The sequence below is a fragment of the Sturnus vulgaris genome, chromosome 5 (assembly GCF_052056855.1).
Source record: "Sturnus vulgaris isolate bStuVul1 chromosome 5, bStuVul1.hap1, whole genome shotgun sequence".
Taxonomy (NCBI): domain Eukaryota; kingdom Metazoa; phylum Chordata; class Aves; order Passeriformes; family Sturnidae; genus Sturnus; species Sturnus vulgaris.
This window is the reverse complement of record NC_142247.1, coordinates 72,043,244-72,062,184: the sequence shown is the minus strand read 5'-3', so window position 1 is coordinate 72,062,184 and position 18,941 is coordinate 72,043,244.

Sequence of the window (18,941 nt, the reverse complement as noted above, 5' to 3'; positions counted from 1 at the left end):
GGCAGTGCTGGCCCAGCCTTGGCCAAGTCAGGCTCAGAGAGAGGGAGCCCAGCAATATTTTGGCTCCTAAGTGCTCAGGAGTCTCTCTCACATCCATTTTTTGGGACAAGGGATAAAGCCAGATGTCTCCACCTTGCTCCAGACACTGCAGGAACACTCCCAGGGATGGGACAGAGTTCTCTGGAAAAGGAAGATCTTCCTGAATTCCTACAAAATCCCTCTGACACATCCACAGGATCCTTCTGAGCCTCATATTCGGGGGGAACTTGGTGTTCCTGCTGCTTGGAATCCTGCAGATTCCTTGGGGTCACTTAAGTCCAGAATCTGTCCCAGGGTGTTTGCCCTGCCCCTCCACCCCGGGTTTCTCTAATTAATAAGTTATCTTCAGTGATGTAATCATCATTTTGAGCAGGCATGATGTGCATTACTGATTTTGATAAGGTTAAAATACCAGCTCTGATTTTTTGCCTCTCTCCATTATACTTTTTTTTTCAAAGTGTGCTGTGAAAATGTGTCACCCCTTATGATTATAGTAAGAAGAAAAAAAACATTACAGAAGTGACACAAATTACTAATTACTTTATTATGCAGTGATTAAAGAAAAAAAAATGGAAAAGAAAAGAATTAAAAGCTAGAAGTTGCTTCAGCAAATTCTATTTTTAAAGAAATAATTATTGAGTTTCAAATGTACTAAATTAGGTAATTCTCTGCCAGATTTCTTCCCTACTTTTAATCCTCATTCTTGGCTGCGTGGCTGGCTCTGCAGTCAGTGTTCTGGTGGGGTGATGTGCTTAGCCTCATTTATTATTACTGTTATTATTATTAATAATAATAATAATAATGATAATTTCTAGCAGTATGGGAGCACTCCCTGGCAAACACAGAGCGTGTGAAAGGCTGTGCAGGCACAGAGGGAGGTGTGAGGCCAAGAGAGTTCCTGGGCTGGGGAGACAAGGCAGCCTAAGCTCCCACATTTTCCAGGGATGCCTCATTTCCTAAAATTTCTATGCTGGGATTGCTCCGTGTAGTCAGGAGACAACAGAGGGGTCTGGGGACAGACCACACCAGACAGAAAAATCAGTTTTGTGCCAGGTTGTGTGTATCTGGAGGGGCTGAAGGAAAGGAGGCAGGACGTGAATTCTCTGCTCTGGGTCTGGGGGCTGAGGCTCTCTGAGCTGCCAGGATTTCCCTGGGAAGGGGAAATCCTTCTCCTCCAGTTTCGCCACAGCAGTGATGATTTTCCCCCTTGCAGGGATGTGGGAGAACCCAAGGGAGATGCTCAGAGCTCAGGGCAGCCAGCAGGGATGGGAAAGGTGTTGGAAAACTGAACTGTGCCCGTGGAGGAGCTCCCAGGCCACCTGCAGCACTCTGGAGAGCTCTGGGTCACTGTGAGCAGCCCAGGAGACACCCCAGGATGTGCTGGGATAACTTTGGGGACAGAGCAAGGCTGGAGGAGGTGACAGGCACAGAGTGTGGGTCCTGCTGGGGGGAAGGAGCAGCTTTAAAATCAGTAGGGGAGACCCTGGTTAGTGGCAGGGTGAGAAGGCAGGAGTGTGAGGGCTGCTTGGAGATCATTCCCCAATATCCCAGATCCTGGATGCAGTGAAAGACATTCAGGTTTCTTCTTGCTGAGGTCTCAGATTCAGGGGGGGATGACAGCAGTGACTTTATCCAACCCAATGTATGAGAAATCTCAGCTCTCTAAGGATCAGCTCTGGAAATTCCCCTTTCTCTCCAATCAAGGAGATGTTTCCTATCCCCCTGGGTCCCAGAAATGCATCCTGGCAGTTTCAAAGCTCTTCAGCAACACTGAGGCACCCTCCCTGCCAGAATGACTTCTGCCTAATTTTATGCCAAGCTCACTGAGTCCTGTTTATCTTTTCCTGTCATGCAGATTTTGGTGAGTCTGTGTCCCCCAAAATCTCCCAGGACCTCCCTTCTCCCCTTTGTCTGTAATTAAACAAGAACTGTTGACAGATGCTGTCGAAGCCAGTTCCAGCTCGCCAGAAAATTTCAGTAAATAACAGGAGCTCAGAAATGAGAAGTCAGAAGAATTTAATTCAATAGGCAAGAAACAAATTCTCAGCAGTCTTAAAGGACCTTAATTCAGAGAAGCATCACTGACACTCCACAAGAGAAAGGAAAAACAATGCCTTAATTTTATTATTTTTTTGCTCTGTGATGACACATTAGAATAGAGAAGGGGAGGGTTTCACAAGGCTTGGGGTTTTTTTTTCACTTTTTACCCTCAAATTTGGGTCACTTGCCTTGCACAGAGTGTCTGAGCTGGAGGATCTGCTGTAAATCAGGAGATTCCAGTAAAAGAAGGGTGCACACTTAATGTTTGCCAGGGAAAAGTCACCAGGGAGACAAATGTGGCTGCCTGAGGTGTGGAAAAGGATAATGTTTGGAGTGAACTCCCTGACATCATTTTCCTTGCCAGGAGTTTGAAACACCACAGAGTCAGAAAGGATTTGTGGTGGACATTTCTCCAAGCAAGGAATTTGACAGATATTCCTGCTCTGCTGAACTTGCTTTGCTGACTGCTCCTTAAGTCCTTTAAACAATGCTATTGTGATTTAAAATGTCACATAACCAAAAGCATCATAATTGCAAAAAACATTCTCATTAACAAAAAAGTTCTCCTTTCAAATTCCCTTATTCAGGCAGCTCTGTAAGCTTTTAATCCTTCAAGCACCAGTAAATGACATCTTTGCTAAGAAGGGCCAGTTTACATCAGCAGAGAGGCTGGGGAGGGAATGGGGGTTTGCTGCTGGTGGAGGGGGAAGTGTTTCATGTTGGCTCTCGACTTCCAAGGGAAATTCCTCTTTGCTTATTCAAACTCTGGGCTACAAGCTGAGAGGCTGAAAAGCTCAAGATCAAGATGCTGGGATGGTGATGATGAGGATGAGGATGATAAGAGGAAGTGATCCCAGAATATCCTGAGTTGGAAGGGACCCCCAAGGATGAGCAAAGTCTAACTCCTGATCTTTATCTGGAGGATGTGACTTTTCATTTGTGCCAGTGCATGGAGAGGTCACATCCCTGGGCTCAGGGGGAATTAACCTGGGCAGGTCAGGAGGAGACATGAAAAAAAACAATGGGGTTTGTGCTGAGGGTGTTTGTCAGTGAAACCCAGCTACAACCTCAAATGAACCCAAGTTCAGCCTAAATTCTCCCAAATTGAGCTCCACTTGGTGCCCAACTTCTATTTGTTGTCCTCTGTTTTTCCTGGAAAATCCAGAAGGCAGCAAAACAGCTTTCCCAGCATCCAGCGATGCTCCTGGGGGCATGGCCTCAATGATATGGGACAGCCAGATCATGTTTATATCGAAATATCCCATCCATGGAGGTGTGGTGTCAGCAGAGTGATCCGAGATTCATCCCAGAAGGGTTGGGAAGGAATCCCTACCACCAGTGTGCTGGGATGTGGGGTGCCCCCAGTACTGGAAATAAGAAAAAAATCATACAAACAAGGAAAATGCCTCCTTTGTTGACTTAGAAAATGGCCAGAAATAGATTTGCTTTACATCACAGCTGAAAAAGAACCCACAGGTGACAAGGCCAAGTTGGTTGCTTTTGACTCAGATTAATTATTTAAAAAGGAAATAAAACTACAAAATCTGAAGAAGTTATGTTTGTGATTCGCTGACCTGAAACCAAGCAGTTTTGTTTGCATTTTGGGTTTTAAAAGCAAAACATTTCAATCAACATGGAACAATCATTTTCCTCCATATTCATGTTTTCAGTTCTGGTCCTTGTCCTCTTTGAAAATTGGGTCAGTTCTTTGAATTAAAATCCTACTTTGAAACACCTGAAACATTCTTCTTGAAATTGCCAAGCACAAGGTTTGGTTTTGTTTTTTTTTTAATTTTACTGGAATTCCCCTTTCATCTCCTTGTTCTAAATTACTCATTAAATTCAACGTGAATTTAGACTCATTTGCAAACAGCTTGTTTTGTTGGGGTTTTTTTAAGGGTATTTACTGCTCTCTGTTTGTACATCTGTGTGAGTGTGTATAAATATCTGTGCATGGAATGTGATTCAATTTTTGAGTTGTGGAGCAAGATTCAGAGGGAGACTGAGACAGAAGGAATTGCCTGTTCAGGAGGGGGTAGAACTTTTTTATTTGCAGCTGCAAGGACATCCAAGGAGCAAGGAGAAGGCATTTCAGACATCCTGCTGCCAGTGGCTGCCAGACTTTGGCTCCCTGGAGAGACGAGGCAGAGCATCCCAAATATCAAATGTCTGAACGTGTCCCTCTGTCACCACCAAATCCTGCCTGGCACAAGGGAATAATTCATTTCCCGACTCAACCAGCCACACATTTCCCACTTCCCCCTCTGCTGAAAACCAAACAATCCATTAGGGCTCCTCTGAGTGGATCTGACATTTCCCAGGTGTGGATTAACACCCCCCCAGGGCCTCGGTGCTGTGAAAATCAGTGAAAATCAGCTCCTGGTTTGTGCCTCGCTGCTCCCAGGGAGGAGGAGCCCCCCCAGCACCTGCCAGCTCAGACTGGTGTTCCGAGGTGTTTGACTCGCCCTGGAAGGGATGAAGGGGAAGTTGTGACATGTTGTGAGGTGTTCTGGGATGAGAGGAGTGTTTGAAACTGGGGGAAAAACGAAATCTCTCCCAACAACATTTTTAGTGTTAGAGAATGAAGGCATGACTCTGTTCTGGCCAGGATGTGCAACAGGACTCATTTCAGCCACACATTGCCCAGGTTGTGAAGAGAAAATCATTCCATCACACTTTACTAGATTTTTCACAAACTTTATACAGCCAAAATCCAGAGAAATTTATTGGTTCGGTGTTCATTGGTCCCAAATTGCACAGTTTTTAGTATTTGGTTTCCTACTGGTTACTGATCCCTTCGCCTGAGAAGTTAATTAGGTCCTCATTCTTCTTATCTCTCCTTTCCCAGACCAGGAGTCCCGGACCATGGGGTGATTTTGGAGTTGATGTTCATTAATGGTCGTTATCTTTTGTGTGTCTTCTGTGCTTCTCCCAGTCTGTTGAAATGTTAAACTCATCAGGCCTCAAGTGGTGAAATACTTCTTTGAAAAGAAACTTCAGCTCCTTTCCCCCTTTTGTTGGGCGAAGACCAACAAAAAACCTGACTAAAATCAGTTTAAAACAGTAGCTCAGGGTATTCCCACCCTGCCCTGATTATTCCTTCAGGTTGTGGATTCACAACGTCTGTGGAGATGGAAGCAGATTTAAATTCCCTTCCTCTTGTAAGACTCCTTGTCTTGTACATCACCCACATGGAAATGGGGCCAGGGGTTGTTTTTCTCCATCCCCACCCTGGATAGTGCTGAGCATCACTGTTGGAAATGATACAACTTTTAAAATTTTTTTGACTGACCTTAGTCATTGTGTCATTTGGGACCAATGAACATTGAACCAAAGAATTGCTTTGGTTGTATGGGTAAGTATGGGAAAAATCTAACAAAGAACCATCTGGGCAATGTGTGGATGAAGTGATTTCTATTGCACATCCTGGCCAGAATAAAGTAATGCCTTAATTCTGGAACACTAAACAAATGCTGTTGGAGAGGGTTTTTTTTGTCCCAGAGTTTAGGTGACATCACAATGGTTTTGCTGTGGATTCTCTTCCATTCTGGGTACCTCTTGCCTATCCAGGCACACTCTGCTCCATGCAAACCTCACCAATACAGTTCCATCCCGAAGCTCTCCTTGTGCTCTTGGAGGCTGAGACCAGTCCCACGGGATCCCACAAAATCAGGGAAGCTGCAGATCCCATGCTCTGCTCTGTGGCTGGGAGGAAATTGCCAGAGGAGCCCCTGCTCACATAAATAAGGGATCATTTACAGAGCTGACAGGAGTTAAAGGATAAGAACAGCCAGAGCAGATCCTGCAGATCATTCCAGCTCATGTCCTACTGCCAGGAGTGACCAGAAATAGCTGTCAAGAGATTATCTAAAAAAAGCAACCCATGTAAGTGTGATTTTTGCCCCCAGTGAGCCACAGATCATGGATGTTTTGAGAAAGAGTTTTTTATATTTAACAGCCCTGGCTGGGCTTTTCTGCCCATAAATTTACCCAGCTTTTATCTGTGTGAGCACTGACACGGATTCAGGAATGAAGGTTCTTTGATGTGGAGAGCAGTCTCAGTCAGGATGTTCTGGGCTCCATCCAGCACCTGACACATCGGTGTTCAGTGTCCCTGCAGACACTCAGGTTACCCAGGACACCTGCAAGGGAGTGGCAAAGGTGATACCAACCCTCATGGGCTGCAGATATCCTGCCCTGAACCTGGGCAGGTATGAAAGGCAGCTCACGGAGGATTTTCTGGTATCTCAGTCTCCTGCCCCACTCTTACTTCTTCCCTTCCAGCACTTTTTTTTCCACTCCAAGAGTCTGCTGTTCATTTGCAGCCCGATCCCATCCCTCCATGTACAAAAACCTGCACTAGGGAAAAAACCCAGGCTGGGATTTTTGGATCTCACACCATGAGAGAGGTGAGAGCTCTTCGGAGGCCACATCGTTCTGCATCAGCACAGGTGAAGTTCTCATCCTGCCCCTCTTTCTCCTTGCATTTGGATGCTGTGGGTGTTGTTCCATCTTTCCCAACAGCTGAACCTCTCTGCCGGGCTGGCACTGGCAATGAGCTCTGCAGCCTGCACAGGATGCATCCCTTACCTGGTGCCTCTGGAAGGAATCAGGGAGGGCTCAGGGAACATCCAGGGGCTCAGGCACAGCCCCATCCCCTCCCTTCCCACCTGAGCTGTCCTTGCTGGAGTCACCAGACACTTCCCAAACCCATCCCTGCTCCCAAGGCACCTGAACCCCTCAGAGTTATCTCACAGGAACACAAACCAGCTCTGCCCTGTAATAGTGGTGGTGTTTTGCACCACTTAATTAATGATTTGTCTCAGTCTCTTCTGTCTTCACTCAGAGCCAGGATTAAAAAATACACGAAGGAAATGGTTTTTCTTGTGTTTGGGCTTGGTTGTTTATTAAATCTTTCCAAAAGTACAGAAAGTTCAGCAACACCTCTGGCCACCAGCTGAAAGTGAGCAAAATGGAGACAGATCCAGCTACTACAAGGTCTCTTAAAGCTAAACAGTCCAATAGATAAAAAACACCTATATTATTTATACTTTTAACCTAATAACTAACTTCCTGTGACACTAAGTGACCAACCAGAAATACTGCCTGAAACCATGGAGAAGAAGGAAGATGAGCACCAAGACATCACCCAAAATCCTCCATCTTGTCCCATCCCTATTACTATATTCTAAAAATCCAAATTCAAAACCCTTCACCATGTGAAATCACACACTTCTATTTAACTACACACCCGTGATTTTAACTCCCATCACTCAAATCTAGAAGCCTTCTCCAAGGCCCCAGGTCAAAAGCAGTGTTCTCCTGGGGGTCAGTGCCTGAAAGCTCAAATCTCCCAGGTTTTTGGGATCCAACACTGCCCTGCACTCCCATCAGTGCTGTTTGATAGCCCTGATTTGCCCCCTCAGCCTCCCAGCATCCCAGTGCTCCTCCTGGCACAGCTCAGGGTGGATTCTGTCATTTAAAGCCATGGGGAGGCAAGGGCTTGAAACAACAGCCCGACTCAAATTCAGACATTTTGTGATGGACACAAAGATTTATTCCTTCCCTGCCTGCCCCCCACCGAAAATCACTTTCCCTAAATGCTACAGGATTTTGAAATACGTTGGGAATGCTGATAGTGCTTTGTCTGTTCTGATAAACCTCAGTGAAGGAGTGTTGCATTTGGCTGGTTTTCACCTTATTCCAGTCATTATTCTGGTGTGATCATGCAGCTCAGGGGTTGTCTCTAAATCCAGAGTGTCTGAGGGGTGTTTAATGAACCACACAACCCTCCACAGGGGGAGGTTGTTGGGAGCAGGAAAGCAAGGGACAGACTTTCTTCTTCTTATCATTAAGGATGGAAAAGACTTCTAAGATCACCAAGTCCAACTGTTAACCCAGCACTGCCAAGTCCACCCCTAAACCATTTCTCCATGCATCAGATCTACACTGATTCAAGGACATGAGAGACTGACAGAGCCAGGAATTCAAACCAAAGTGCCAAACTTGTCCCTAACATTCTGTCCCAGTAATTCAAGGTGGTTCATTCTCTCCTGTATCCAGAGATAAAAAGGTTTGGAAACCCCTGCATCCTGCTCTCTCCTGTCTTTGCAAAAACAAACCGTTGTGCCTTCACATTGCACTTTTAAAAGGACAAATGTTTCCCTTCCTGCATCCCAGGCAGCAGCAGGGGTGAGAGCAAAGGCTCTGGAAGAGGGCTCAGAGTGGGATGCACAGGAGTGTTCAGCCAGCAGTACAAGGAGATTGAAATGGAGTGAGCAAAACTGGATTAATTAGCTGGCAATTAGCTCTAAATTGACTATCATATGGTACAGTTGAGTTTGGAAGGGGAAGGTGGATCTGCCAGCTGGAGACAACAAAATCTTTGGAGGTTGATCCCTGCTGGGTGGGGCAGGATTTATGGGGCAGATCAGTCCAGCTTTGCTCTGGACACCTCAGAAAAATGTTGGCTCCAGTGCTGTCAGGGGAGAGCTTTGGACAGAAAGAGGGGGACAGTGGTTTTTTTGGGTTTTTTTTTTTTTTTTTGAGTCCACAGAGAATTGCAAGACCAAGCTGGACCACCCAGCTGCAATCCCAGCAGTTTAGTAATTCCAGTCATTTAATAACCCTGGAGATTTCCTGATCCCAGTTTCCCCAGAGGCCATCCCAGCCAATCTGCTCATCCCACCAGCTCTCCAAATCCAGGTGCCTCCCAGCCCTGCTGGCACTGCCATCTGTGGTGCTGGCCAAGGCAGCCTGGGCATCAGGAGTGGTTTCCTTCCCTACCACACCTCCCTCCTCTCTAATTCCCCTCATCCTGGCTTTTCCTGGCTCCCCTCCCTCACCCCAGAGCAGGTCCAAGTGTTTGGCTGAGCCTGGAACAGGCTGGAGCATCCCGAGTGCAGCTTTGTGCAGAGGGAGAGGCAGCATCCCATTGCATCTCCCCCTGCCTCTCCTCTCCATCTGTAAAGGACCAGGGAAGGGCTTTTATTCAGAGCCAGCTCCCGATGTGAGCAGCTCAGAGCAATTTATGGACCCTCAAAGCCATTGCCAGGCAACCTGATGCTTGAGGTCTCTTTCCCAGCCTTGGAGAGGAGGAATCTCTCCCTCCCTCCTCCTGCCAGACCTTCCCCTCTCGACGCTCCTCCTCATCCTCCTGCAGGTGAACACAAGCACCCAGAACTCTCCTGCTCTGTGCCAATGTCCTGGGCTCCCTCCCACCCAAAGCATCTGCAGCTCCAGAGCTCAGCTCCTGCTTTTTCTCGTGCTGGGGACAAACACACCTCAGTTCCATCTTCAAAAAAATCTCTGGCCAGCCAGGACATCTCTGGTGGCTGCCACAAGCCACCAGCCCAAGCAGTTTTGCAGCAGCTCATGGAGCTGGAGGCTTCCTTCACCTCACAGCCCTGCTCAGAGAGGGGCTTCACCCAGAGTGGGGCAAAGCAAGGCTGGGGACAGGAGTCCTGGTCCCTCAACAGAGGTTGTCCCCCCTCCCTGAGGAGCTGAAGGAAGACAGAGCCTGGTGGCATGTGGGGCTGGGATGAACAGAGAGTGTGTGAAAGCAAGGGTGCACAGAGAGCAGGTACAGGGGCGAGAGGAAGGGGGGAAGTTAATCATGAATGTTTTCCTTGCAGGTTGCTGATCTCCCTTGCACATGGGCTCCCCTGGGCTGGAAACCTGGTAAGCCTAAGCTTGAGAAAGATATAAAATGAGTAGGTGTTGTAATCATTAATTTGTGGTTCAGTCTAGAGCCATCCATCAATTAAACCTCAGCCACTGCAGGCTGAGCACCAGCCAGGTCCTGTTTCCCTGGGCACAGAGCAGAGAAAATAGATGGTCTGGAAACACCTACATGCCAGGGGCTACAGTGGCACTGCCCAGCCCTGAGGGCAAAGCCCTGCTTGGCTCCCATGGCACAGCTGTCCCTGGGCACACCCAGTCTGTGCTGGGGCAAACTGGGCCATGGATGTGGGGTTCTGTGGGAGCCCCTTAGAAATCCCACTCCTAAATGTCAGTCCTGCAAGCCAGGCTCCTTGACTCCTGCATACAGCCGAGATGAATGCTCCTGGTGGTCCATCCATCCCACCGTGCCTTTCCCATTGTTCCCATCCCTCCAGGCCCCTGGTGACAGACTCTTGCCATTAGATATGATGGAGAGGGCTGTTGCCCCATCACAGGCACACTCCCGTGCTAGGGAGGCTCTGGGAGTAATGGGAGCAATAAAATAAATGAAATAAATCACCCGAAGAGCAAGTGGCTGTGATGAATTAGGAGGTGTTAAACACACAGAGCCGACAGGGCACTGCCAAACCTTTTCCCCAGCAAAGCCACGAAGACAACGGGCACTGGGGCTTGCAGTGCCTGTAATTCCCTTTTCATATTTTGCCAGGAGTGCTTTCAGAGCCGCTTTGCTGATTGAATTTGTCAGCCACCATTCTGGAGATGGCAGAGCTGCTTTCTCTGCCTTTATTGTGGAGGCAATTCCGGAGCATCTGTATTCATTGCAGGCAGCATTAGGTAGCTGATGATTCAGCCAGCTGCCAGCAGATAGCTGCTCTCTCCTTGAGGTGACTGAGTAATACAGGGATAACCTGGGGTTTTGCTCCCCTTTGCTGCTCCTCTGGGTTTGTTTATTTATTAATTTCGGGTGGATCCCATTTATCACCTGGTTCTGAGCACTGGCATCCCCTCGGGCGTGGAGAGCAGGGCAAAGCTGCTCCTCATTTCCTTTGGGCAGCTTTGTCTTGTCCATTAAAGATGAAACCTTGCTGGAGCTGAGGAGCAGGGCTGGGGGGTTGGAAATTGTGTGTGGGGAGAAAAAAAAAACAGGAATTTCTGGCTGTGGATATGAGTGGATGCGTGAGAAGGGGGAGAGGCTGGAAAAATCAGGTGGAAAGAAGGAAGAGGGGGCTCTGTACATCCACAACAGGCTGCTGTGGTGGATGCTGAGGGTGTGTGGAACCTGCTGGAAGCAGGCAGAGGTGGCAGAGAAGTGGCGATTGTTCCTGCTGTTGAAAGGCTGGGCTGACCCTGTGTGTCTGCTGTGACATCAGTGGGTCACAAGAGCCCCGAGCCTGCTCTGGAGCCTGCAGAAATCTGGAGCAGAGCTCCCAGCCTTGGATGCATTCCCGGTAACTCTTCCTGCCTGCAAGTTCAGCTCTTCTTTCCTGAGCCCTTGGCCTCGCCCCCATCTCCACACTGTGGAAGGAGATAGGGAAATTTCAGGCCTCCTGAGAGAGGTGTCTGAGATAAGTGGACTTGAATCACCCTAAAGCAGCTCTGATTTCTCTGCGCTGATTACAGAGGGAATTTGATGACAGCCTTAGCCCAGACAAGAGCCTCGGAGCAGCCCTGAATCCAGGCTGCACTCACAGCTCCTCTGCCCCCACTCTGGGCACTCAGGATTTTTCCTGCCTTTTCTCTGGGAGCCATAAACCAGCTCCTGAAATTCTGATTGTCACTTTCCTGTGCTCCCCCAGTGACACCAGGCACAAGACAAATCTGCCCTGAACTCAGGACATTTTTCCACGGGAGGACACTCAGATTTTCTTTATTCCTCTCACTCCCCAAGTTGGAGAGTTGTGTCTTTATAAAAAAAAATCATGAAGGTACAAGAGGGGAAAACATCTTTCCCTTGGATTGTCAGCAAGGCCAACCTAGCACAGACAATTTCCAGGAATTAATCAACTTGCCAAAACTTGGACATGGGCACAGAGCATGAGGAAAAGGAGCATCCTGTCACCATGGCCAGTGTGTGTTGCCAGAGAAGGTGCAGACCCCACATTTCCAGGGTCTGTGAGAGGGTTGTTCCTCCCATGCCTGTGCCAGGGATGAAGTTTTTTCTCTCTCCACATGGCTCTGAGATACACAAGGCAGAAAGGAAACCTCTTGAGGAGCAGGTGCTTATCTCCATCTCAACTTAAAGACAGAAAAACTTGAGTCTCATCCCCTAAACCACCTTTTCCCCTGAGATATTCCTGCATGGAAGCCTGGGGATGTTGCTACAGCTCTCAGGGACAGAAAAAAGGGTTTGGTAATTTCCTCCTGAGATAACCTGCAGGCTGAAGGATCTCCTTCCACATCCATGTCCTTGCACTGACTCTTTTTCTGACCTTTCCCCATCAACCCATGTTGAATTTCCTTTCCAGAGGACAGAAGTGGAGTTGTCCCTCAGGGTGAGGCAGTGATGGGTCACAGCCCAGCTCCTCTGTCCATCCCTGCATTCACTGGAAGGAAAACTCCTCCTCTCTTCGAGGCAGGAACAGAAGGGAGAAGATGAAAGGGGGAGAGAGAGAGGGAGCATTTCAGGCTTGTAATTCAGTTACAGCACGGAGAATCAATTCGCTGCAGCTCAGGGGCCTGTTTGTTTTTGCAGGAACAGAGGAATGAGTCCAACAAGGGTGGTGTGATGAGCCTGCTCCCTGATCCCAAAGGCAGGGGAGGATGCCAGGCCAGCCCTTCCCTAAGTGCTGCCTCAAATCCAGCCTGCATCCTGCACACAGGTGAGGTGGGGTTAAGGAGGGAGGAGTGTGGCAGCCAGTCCATACCAGACACGTTGGGAAAAAAATCTGATTTTATCAAGGTTTTTTCTGGCTGAAAAGAGAGCAACAACCTCTTGGGGATCCTGGACACCTGAAACAGCATTTGTGATGGCCTGGAACAGGGAGCATCTGAATGGGATTGCTCGTGGCTAAGCTGAAGGGACGTGGCATCCTGTTTGCTTCAGGCACCTGAGAAAAGTAAGTTAATCCAAGCTCAAAATTTATCCAGAAATGGACAACAAGAGCAGAGAGAGAGAGAATAATGGGGAGGAAATGTGGGGCAGAGTCCCCACAGCAGTCCCTGTCCTTCCCAGGGTTAGGTGGGCACTTGTCACTTCTCTTGTCTGTGACCAGACCTGGCCACCAACCTCCACCAGAACAAATGCAGTACTCAGGACTGAGGACCCAGAATTCCACCCAAATTCCATTAACTCTCAAAATCTGCCCAGAATATTCCTGAGGAATCCCCATGTGAAACTGGTGATGTTCCTGGCTTTGGGAGACAACCCTACCTCTGGCTGGGCAGAACAGTGAAAGAAATGTGGGTGCTGCAGGAGCAGGTGGGAATTCACCAAGTCAAATTCCCTGAGTTGTGGGAAGAAGGGAGAAGCCCCTTAGGAGCTTGGCCCAGCATCACTCTCTGCTACTGCAACACAAAACCTTCATTCTGAATAGGCTTTTGAAAGTAAAACAGTTTTAATCCCAAGAAAGTGCAAGAAGACAAAGTAGAAACAAACTTCTTTTTACCAAGCACCTTTTTTTTTTTTTTTCACTTTTGGAGCCTTTATTATTCAAACATTGCAGTTAAGAATGGAAACTTCAGCCTTGCAGGGGCAGGTTTCTGACCATCGTGCTGTTCTCAGTTTAACCTTGCCTTGTGTTTAACACAGCCCTGAGGGTTCTGGAGCAACTCACTGACACGGAGTGTTTGGGATGGAAGAGTCCAGAGATGGCCACTGGAGCTCTTAAAACCAAGATACAAGAGACTGAGCTGTTGGCTGCTCCTCAGAGTCAGTCTGTAGCTTGATATCACCCAGTTCAAGGCAAAAAAAAAAAAAAAAAAGGGAAAGTTGTCTCCCAAAATGTATTACAGTGTCCATAGTATAAAACAGCAACTTCAGGGCTGTCCCTTTTTGTCACAGAGAGCAGATCCTCTAGGAATTCAAGTGGTGCCTCTGGGGAAAATTTCCAAGATCACGGCACTTTGGGAAGCTGAAGGTGAAAAACATCGCAGTTAGGAATGGAAAAAAGCTCCACCAAGCTCTTTCAGAGCTGTGTCCTTCCCCTGAGGGCACCTGGTGGCCCCTGCCAAGGGGACAGTCTCAATGAGAAAATTCTGAGACCTTCTTGTAGTGACCTGGCTGCCCAAACTCTGTCCTGTGTGGACATGGGGCTGGAAAAACACAGAGTGAAGGAGGGAAAGATGATACCCACACCAACTTTTTGGAAAATACCTGCTGTGGTCGTGTCTGATGTCACCTGTGTCACACTCCTGTCCCCGCAGGGAGAATCCTTGCACCAAAGCCCCTCTCCCAGAGGCTCACACTGGGGAAGGGGATTTGGCTGCCTGGTTTCTGCTGCTGCTGCTGGTTTTTAGAGAAGGTCCCTGCCCCTTTCTGCCCCACAGCTGGGCAGGGGGCTGGCAGAGGTTGATCCCTGCCTTGCCACTCTCCAGCTTTACCCAAGGGGACTCGATATCCATAAAGGATTTTAAGGGCTCTGTGGAGCTGCTCGCCTTCAAAAAGTGGAATTCCTTCAAACTGGCGCTTTCACCCTGCACAGAAGGAGAAGGATCAGCCCCTTTTCTCGGCTGTCCCGCAGGCAGGGAGCTGCAAACCCCCGGTGTCCCCAGCCCCGCTGCTGCCCATCCCTGCAGCTGCGGGATTTGAGATTAGTGCGGTGCAGAGTTCCCTCTGCTGGCCTGAGAACCCCATGGCTGCGAGCCCACCGAGGCTTCCAGCGCCGGGAAATGTCTCTGCAGGAGAATCAAATTCTGTTCTATTCTATTCTATTCTATTCTATTCTATTCTATTCTATTCTATTCTATTCTATTCTATTCTATTCTATTCTATTCTATTCTATTCTATTCTATTCCATTCCATTCCATTCCATTCCATTCCATTCCATTATCCATGATTCTTCTCCATGATCCTATTCCATGCAAAGGGACTCCCTGACCTTCCCTCATTGTCAGGACCCAACTCCTGCCCATGGCAGCTCCTATTCCCCCAGAACTGAAGCTCCTGATCTTTTTCCCAAGGCTCTCCAGAGCTGCCCATTCCAAATGATCCCTGCCTGTTTCTGATTTAATAATGCCACTCTCCTCCTCACACAGAACAAATCCCAACATGGATTTGTGGGATCCCTGCTTTCCAAGGAGAACACAGGTGACCAAACCAAAATACAACATCCTCTGTGTGTGGCCAAAATTCAGGTCTGGACATCTCTGGGGAGCAGTTTGGGAAGGGCAGGAGGGCCACAGGCAGTGGATATCCAGGGCTGACCATCCTGCCTGGGACGAGGGACACTTCCCTGTTGTCCTTCATGCCACAATCCCTCTGTGGGTGTTTTGGGAAAGGAGAAGGTGATGCAAAGGGAACCTATCTCCATCTCTAGGAAATGCTAATAAAGAAAAGAAGGATTGAAAAAGAGATAAAAGGGAGTGTTTTAACTTCACTGAAAGGTATTTAACCAGCCCAAGCAGAAGCACAAGGTCTTGGAGGAGAGAACATGGAACAACCAACATAAATAAACCCCTGTGATTGCACCTCACTGTCTCTGCTCCATCCTTTGTCCCACACACGAGCACCTCCTCCCCTTTTCCAACCTCTGTCTTTATTATTATCAAAGTGAAATTTATGAAGAGCTCGAGGCATTGGCGATTTCCTGGATTTCAATATAACTTCTTGCAATCTTAAGTGAACAGCTTGGTTGCTTCTGCCTGTCAGGGAATTTAAATTGCAAATTGAATAGTGAAATGCAGCAGCCAAGGGTCTGTGTCAGTGACTTTGGAGAGCAGAGATATCGCTTAGCAACTGGAGGCAGAGAGGGATGGAGGCCACAGTAAACACTGGAGTGAAGGATCTGGATTTTGGGATGCCCTTTGGCCCTGGGATGGCAGAAGAAATAACCCATTAGTGAGCTGGGGGTGTGACTTGTGAAGGAAACAGCAGGATCCTGGGTGTGCTCAGCCTGGGCAAGGCTGGCAGCCTGCAAGGGGAATTCTTTTCTTTGCAGTCACCCCCTCCAGCAGCGACAGAAAAGGCTGGGCTGTCCCCAGAGAAGCAGTGAAATGGCCAGGGCTGGCAGCCACTGGTTGAAATTTCCAGTTTCAGCTGGAAATAAGGACAAAATCTTCACAACTTGGCCAAGCACCAGCACTGGGGCCCACACAGGTGATGCAAACTCTATGTTAGAAATCTTTTGCCACTCACATGGGCGAGGTATGACCCAGCTTTGAAGGTGTCCCTGCTTTGAGCTGGAGGTTGAACCAGGCACCTCTAGAGATCCCTTTCAAGCTGTGCTATTCAACAATACCTTGTCTTTTTTTTTAAATTAAAGATCTTAAAACCTGACTTCCATACTGCCAGAAATTACAGCAGAGGAATCACTTAAGCCTTTCCCTGCTCCTGGCAGGTTGAGGGACATCCAAAACTGTGCTGCCACCTCTTTATTGGGGCTTTTTTTTGCAGGAAGGGGCATTCCACATTCCCCATGGACATTCTGTTCCTATCTGTGTTGTTAGAAAACGTTTTCCAATGTTAATCTCCCCTAAATGAGCTTCAGCAAACTTTCAACCCACTGGCTTGGAGTTACTGCTTAAAAACACAAACTCTGAGTGCAGCCACCATTTAAAGGCACAGCAAACTCTAATATCCTGCAGCAGGGGGTTCCACCAGCCTGTTGTGCTCTGAATTAAAATTAATAATGGCTCTTCATGGAGAATCCAACAGGCCAAGAGGGAAGGGAATCCCCTTGTCTGTTCTCCCTGATCACAACCCCTGAAACTTGCATGGAGAAATCATCACTCAAGCCCACATCATCCTAAATATCTCTAATAAGCAGAACCAGAGCTCTGTGGCTCAGTGAACCTTGTCCAACACCCTGTGATCATGGACGTATTTCCTGAAGAAATTCCACAGGTGAGATTTGCCAGAGTGATTTCCCTGTAGGACCTGTGGAAGGAGAGAAATAGGCATTGCCATCCTTTCCATGGATCTATTCCCAGGTGAGTTGGATTGCTCCATAACAGTGGTTTTTCCTCCCTACAAAAGGGATAAAGAAGGAGAAAGGTGCCTGCAGTGCTTATTTCCAAAATAGCTTTAGGAAGATGAGCCCCAGCCCATAAATCCCATGCAGGGAAGTGACCACAGCACTGTGGGCCTGGAAGCTGTAGGAACTCACAGGAAAAGGCCTGATAAAGTATTTGGAGCCAATGGAAAACGCTGTGTTTTGGGAAATGCTCCAATCAACAGGGAGGATTTGCTTCCCCTGAGGCTGTGCTGAAGCAACTCCTTGGTGTTCTCTTTGGGAGACTATTCTTAGTGCCAGAACAATGAGTTCCTGAGGAGAACAGGTCCAAGAAACCTTGGCAAGGAACTTTTGGGTGAGGATCAAAGACCAACAGCCACTAAATCATAAAATTATAGAATGGCTTGGGTCAGAAAGGACCTGAAAGATCACCTGGTTCCACAATGGGCAGGGGTGCCACCTACTAGAAGCACATCCGAGGCTGTTCAGGGAATATTTCCTGTGTTTCTCCAGTGTTCCAGAATAGTGCTCTAATCCCAAATCATTTCCCCCATCATAAAAAACCCTCATAGGTTGTGACTTAAAAAGGAGCAGGGATATTTGTGTGTCCATCCCTCATCTCCATGGGCACAGCATTGTTTGCTGCCTGGCCTCAAATGCTGGCATGGCTTCAGCTGTAGGAACCAGAAAGTCTCACCCCAGAACCGACTGCAATTTCCCAGTCAGTGCTAAATTCCCTTAAATCCCACACTTCCTCTGGAAGGGTGTTGACATTTACTCAGCTGCTTGTCAAATGTCTGGAGATGTGAACGTCTCAAACAAGAGCTGTTGTGATGAAAGGAGCACAAAGACAGGTAGTTAGCATGATTTGGGGAGAGGTGTCTGCTGAGAGGGTGTTGTGTGTGTGCCTGCCTTTCCTGAGGAAACAGTTGGTGCCAGGGTAGCACATCAGATGGCAGAGGAGTTTTGTGGGATAAGCAGAGAACATTTAGATGTGGAAGACCAGCAGGGATGTGGAAAATTCCCTGCCTCTGTCATTCATTTTCTTTCATTAAAAAAAAAAAGAATTTGACAGGAGCTTGTAGACAGGTGGGCTCAGTCTCTTCTCCCAGGCATCCTGCAAAAGGATGAGAGGAAACAGCCTCAAGTTCTACAAGGTAAGGTTGAGACTGGATATTAAGGAAAATTCTTCACTGAAAGGGTTGTCAGGCATTGGAAGAGGCTGTCCAGGGAAGTGGTGAAACCACCAGCCCTGGAAGGGTTCAGGAAACGTGGATGTGGCCCCTGGGGACATGGTTTAGTGGTGCCTTGGCAGTGCTGGTTAATGGTTGGAGTCTGTGATCCTAGAGAGTTTTTCCAACCAGTGATTCTGTGATCCTGTGACACTCAGGTTTGGCTCACCCAGCCCTCAGGTGCCAATCACAGGTCCTGAAGTGGGGGAGAAACAGAAATTTCCAGGAATGAGCATCTTTTCTGTTTCAGGATGAGCTGAGTTCTTTCCTTGTGGTGTAACCCTTAGGAGCCAATTAGTCTTTGTGCCCTTCATTCCCCATGGTGAGAACACCATTCCTGTGATTTCTTTATTGAGCCTGGGCCTTGGGCTGTTTTTTATCCTCCACAAACATCTCCAGGTGAGAGAGCTCTTGACACCATCCTTCACAAACCACTTTGATATGAATTATATCCCTGGCCCCAGGAATTCCAGTCCTTAACGCTGACCCTTCGAGCCCCACAGCAGCCCGAGGGAAGTGGAGCAACATCCTGGGGAGCTTCAGAGACCCTGGCAGGGACCCCACCGTGTAGAGCCCCATGTCCACGTGTGTGGCATCACTGGGGAGCTTTGTGCAGGCATGGGGGAGTTCTCTGTGCCTGGGCTGGAGTTTCAGAGCCTTGTGAATTTAAATCCCCAACGTCTCATTTTCCAAGACCCAGCCTCTAACAGAGGGGCTCTTTCCCTGCAGGCTGAGGTTAATTGGCTTGTGCTTTTAAAAGGATAAAGCTGCAGAGACTCGGAGTCAGGGCTGTTCTCCAGATTTCCATTATAATCTACATTGCAGGAAAATAGCTTTC